We start from the raw sequence: 5,279 nt of genomic DNA, 5'->3' as shown, positions 1-5,279 counted from the left end.
TTGCATCGGAATTTAATACAAAAGGCACAATGCCGACTTAAGTACAAGAGGACTGACACTCTCACTTTCAACGATTTGAACCTCTCCTGTGAGTCCAGTTCTAGATTCCGATGCTTCAATTAAGGTTTACTGTATACCTTGCACCTTCATCTTCACGATGAAACACAGAAATTGCATCCGAATTCAATATAAAAGGCACAATGCCGACTTAAGTAAAAGAGGACTGACACTCTCACTTTCCACGATTTGAACCTCTCCTGTGAGTCCAGTTTTAGATTCCGATGCTTCACTTCATGTTTACTGTATCCTTTGGACCATCTTATTGACGATGAAACACAGAGTTTGCATCCGAATTTAATACAAAAGGCACAATGCCGACTTAAGTACAAGAGGACTGACACTCTCACTTTCTATGATTTGAAACTCTCCTGTGAGTCCAGGTTTAGACTCCGATGCTTCACGTCAACATTACTGTATCCCTTGGACCTTCTTATTGACGATGAACCACAGAGTTTGCATCCCAATTTAATACAAAAGGCACAATGCCGACTTAAGTACAAGGGGTCTGACACACTCACTTTCTACGATTTGAAACTCTCCTGTGGGTCCAGTTTTAGATTTCGATGCTTCATTTTCAAGATTACTGTATACCTTCCTACTTCTTATTGACGATGAATCACAGAAATTGCATCCGAATTTAACACAAAACGCACAATCACGACTTAAGTACAAGAGGACTGACACTCTCACTTTCTACGATTTGAACCTCTCCTGTGAGTCCAGTTTTAGATTCCGATGCTTCACTTGAAGATTACTGTATACCTTGCACCTTCTTATTGACGATGAATCACAGAAATTGCATCCGAATTTAATACAGAATGCACAAAATGCCGACTTAAGTACACGAGGACTGACACTCTCACTTTCTGTGATTTGAACCTCTCCTGTGAGTCCAGTTTTAGATTCCGATGCTTCACTTCAATAATACTGTATACCTTGCACCTTATTATTGACGAGGAAACACAGAAATTGCATCCAAATTTAATACAAACGGCACAATGCCAATTTAAGTACAAGAGGACTGACACTCTCACTTTCTGTGATTTGAACCTCTCCTGTGAGTCCAGTTTTTGATTCCGATGCTTCACTTTAGGTTTACTGTATACCTTGGATCTTCTTGTTGACGATGAAACACAGAAATTGCATCGGAATTTAATACAAAAGGCACAATGTCGACTTAAGTACAAGAGGACTGACATTCTCACTTTCAACGATTTGAACCTCTCCTTTGACTCCAGTTCTAGATTCCGATGCTTAACTTCAGGTTTACTGTATACCTTGCACCTTCTTATGGACGATGAAACACAGAAATTGCATCCGAATTTAATACAGAAGGCACAATGCCGACTTAAGTACAAGAGCATGGACACTCACACTTTCTACGATTTGAACCTCTCCAGTGAGTCCACTTTTGGATTTCGATGCTTAACTTCAACATTATTGTATACCTTGCACCTTCTTATTGACGATGAAACACAGAAATTGCATCCGAATTTAATACAAAAGGCACAATGCCAACTTAAGTACAAGAGGACTGACACTCTCACTTTCTACGATTTGAACCTCTCCTGTGAGTCCAGTTTTAGATTCCGATGGTTCACTTCAGGTTTACTGTATCCCTTGGACCTACTTATTGAAGATGAAACACAGAGTTTGCATCCGAATTTAATACAAAAGGCACAATATCGACTTAAGTACAAGAGTACTGACACTCTAATTATCAATGATTTGAACCTCCCCTGTGAGTTCAGTTTCAGATTCCGATGCTTCACTTCAGGTTTACTGTATACCTTGGACCTTCTTATTGGCGATGAATCACAGAAATTGCATCGGAATTTAATGCAAAAGGCACAATGCCGACTTATGTACAAGGGGACTGACACTCTCACTTTCAACGATTTGAAACTCTCCTGTGGGTCCAGTTTTAGATTTCGATGATTCATTTTCAAGATTACTGTATACCTTCTACCTTCTTATTGACGATGAATCACAGAAATTGCATCCGAATTTAATACAGAACGCACAATCACGACTTAAGTACAAGAGGACTGACACTCTCACTTTCTACGATTTGAACCTCTCCTGTGGGTCCAGTTTTAGATTCCGATGCTTCACTTCAAGATTACTGTATACCTTGCACCTTCTTATTGACGAGGAAACACAGAAATTGCATCCGAATTTAATACAAAAGGCACTCTGCCAACTTAAGTACAAGAGGACCGACACTCTCACTTTCTGTGATTTGAACATCTCCTGTGAGTCCAGTTTTAGATTCCGATGCTTCACTTCAGGTTTACTGTATACCATGGACCTTTTTATTGACGATGAAACACAGAAATTGCATCGGAATTTAATACAAAATGCACAATGCCGACTTAAGTACAAGAGGACTGACATTATCACTTTCAACGATTTGAACCTCTCCTGTGACTCCAGTCCTATATTCCGATGCTTCACTTCAGGTTTAATGTATACCTTGCACCTTCTTATTGACGATGAAACACAGAAATTACATCCGAATTTAATACAGAAGGCACAATGCCGACTTAAGTACAAGAGGACTGACAATCTTACTCTCTATGATGTGAACCTCTCCTGTGAGTCTAGGTTTAGGTTCCGATTCTTCACTTCAGGATTACTGTATTCCTTGCACCTTCTTCTTGACGATGAAACACAGAAATAGCATCCAAATTTAATACAAAAGGCACAATGCCGACTTAAGTACAAGAGCACTGACACTCACACTTTCTAAGATTTGAACTTCTCCAGTGAGTCCAGTTTTAGATTCCGATGCTTCACTTCAAGATTATTGTATACCTTGCACCTTCTTATTGACCATGAAACACAGAAATTGCATCCGAATTTAATACAAAAGGCACAATGCCGACATAGGTACAAGATGACTGACACTCTCACTTTCTATGATTTGAACCTCTCCTGTGAGTCCAGTTTTAGATTCCGATGCTTCACTTCAAGATTATTGTATCCCTTGGACCTTCTTATTGACGATGAAACACAGAAATTGCATCCGAATTTAATACAAAAGGCACAATCACAACGCAGACTTAAGTACAAGAGGACTGACACTCTCACATTCTACGATTTGAACCTCTCCTGTGAGTCCAGTTTTAGATTCCGATGCTTCACTTCAGGTTTACTGTATCCCATGGACCTACTTATTGAAGATGAAACACAGAGTTTGCATCCGAATTTAATACAAATAGCACAAAATCGACTTTAGTACAAGAGTATTGACACTCTAACTGTCAATGATTTGAATCTCCCCTGTGAGTTCAGTTTTAGATTCCGATGCTTCACTTCAGGTTTACTGTATACCTTGGACCTTCTTGGTGGCGATGAATCACAGAAATTGCATCGGAATTTAATACAAAAGGCACAATGCCGACTTAAGTACAAGAGGACTGACACTCTCACTTTCAACGATTTGAACCTCTCCTGTGAGTATAGTTCTAGAATCCGATACTTCACGTAAGGTTTACTGTATACCTTGCACCTTCATCTTGACGATGAAACACAGAAATTGCATCCGAATTCAATATAAAAGGCACAATGCCGACTTAAGTAAAAGAGGACTGACACATACTTTCCACGATTTGAACCTCTCCTGTGAGTCCAGTTTTAGATTCCGATGCTTCACTTATGGTTTACTGTATCCCTAGGACCTTCTTATTGACGATGAAACACAGAGTTTGCATCCGAATTTAATACAAAAGGCACAATGCCGACATCAGTACAAGAGGACTGACACTTTCACATTCTATGATTTGAAACTCTCCTGTGGGTCCAGTTTTAGATTTCGATGCTTCATTTTCAAGAATACTGCATACCTTCCACCTTCTTATTGACGATGAATCACAGAAATTGCATCCGAATTTAATACAAAAGGCACAATCACGACTTAAGTACAAGAGGACTGACACTCTCACTTTCTACGATTTGAACCTCTCCTGTGAGTCCAGTTTTAGACTCCGATGCTTCACTTCAAAATTACTGTATACCTTGCACCTTCTTATGGTTGATGAACCACAGAAATTGCATCCGAATTTAATACAAAAGGCACAATGCCGACTTAAGTACAAGAGGACTGACACTCTCACTTTCTACGATTTGAACCTCTCCTGTGAGTCCAGTTTTAGATTCCGATGCTTCACGTCAGGTTTGCTGTATCCCTTGGACCTTCTTATTGACGATGAAACACAGAGTTTCCATCCGAATTTAATACAAAAGGCACAATGCCGACTTAAGTACAAGAGGACTGACACTCTAACTTACTTTGATTTGGACCTCTCCTGTGAGTCCAGTTTTAGATTCCGATGCTTCACTTCAGGTATACTGTATCCCTTGGACCTTCTTATTGGCAATGAAACACAGAAATTCCATCCGAATTTAATACAAAAGGCACAATGCCGACTTAAGTACAAGAGGACTACACTCTTACTTTCTACGATTTGATCCTCTCCTGAGAGTCCAGTTTTAGATTCCGATGCTTCACTTCAGGTTTACTGTATACCTTGCACCTTCTTATTGACGATGCAACACAGAAATTGCATCCGAATTTAAAACAAAAGGCACAATGCCGACTTAAGTACAAGAGGACTGACACTCTCACTTTCTATGATTTGAACCTCTCCTGTGAGTCCAGTTTTAGATTGCGATGCTTCACTTCAGGTTTACTGTATAACTTGGACCTTCTTATTGACGATGAAACACAGAAATTGCATCGGAATTTAATACAAAAAGCACAGTGCCGACTTAAGTACAAGAGGACTGACATTCTCACTTTCAACGATTTGAACCTCTCCTGTGACTCCAGTTCTAGATTCCGATGCTTCACTTCAGGTTTACTGTATACCTTGCACCTTCTTATTGTCGATGGAACACAGAAATTGCATCCGAATTTAATACAGAAGGCACAATGCCGACTTAAGTACAAGAGCACTGACACTCTCACTTTCTATGATTTGAACCTCTCCTGTGAGTCCAGTTTTAGATTCCGATTCTTCACTTCAGGATTACTGTATTCCTTGCACCTTCTTCTTGACGATGAAATACAGAAATAGCATCCAAATTTAATACAAAAGGCATAATGCCGACTTAAGTACAAGAGCACTGACACTCACACTTTCTACGATTTGAACCTCTCCAGTGAGTCCAGTTTTACATTCCGATGCTTCACTTAAAGATTATTGTATACCTTG

This window comes from Schistocerca americana, chromosome 4 (assembly GCF_021461395.2).
Source record: "Schistocerca americana isolate TAMUIC-IGC-003095 chromosome 4, iqSchAmer2.1, whole genome shotgun sequence".
Taxonomy (NCBI): Eukaryota; Metazoa; Arthropoda; class Insecta; order Orthoptera; family Acrididae; genus Schistocerca; species Schistocerca americana.
The sequence above is the reverse complement of the archived record's forward strand: the minus strand, read 5'-3'. Positions refer to the sequence as shown.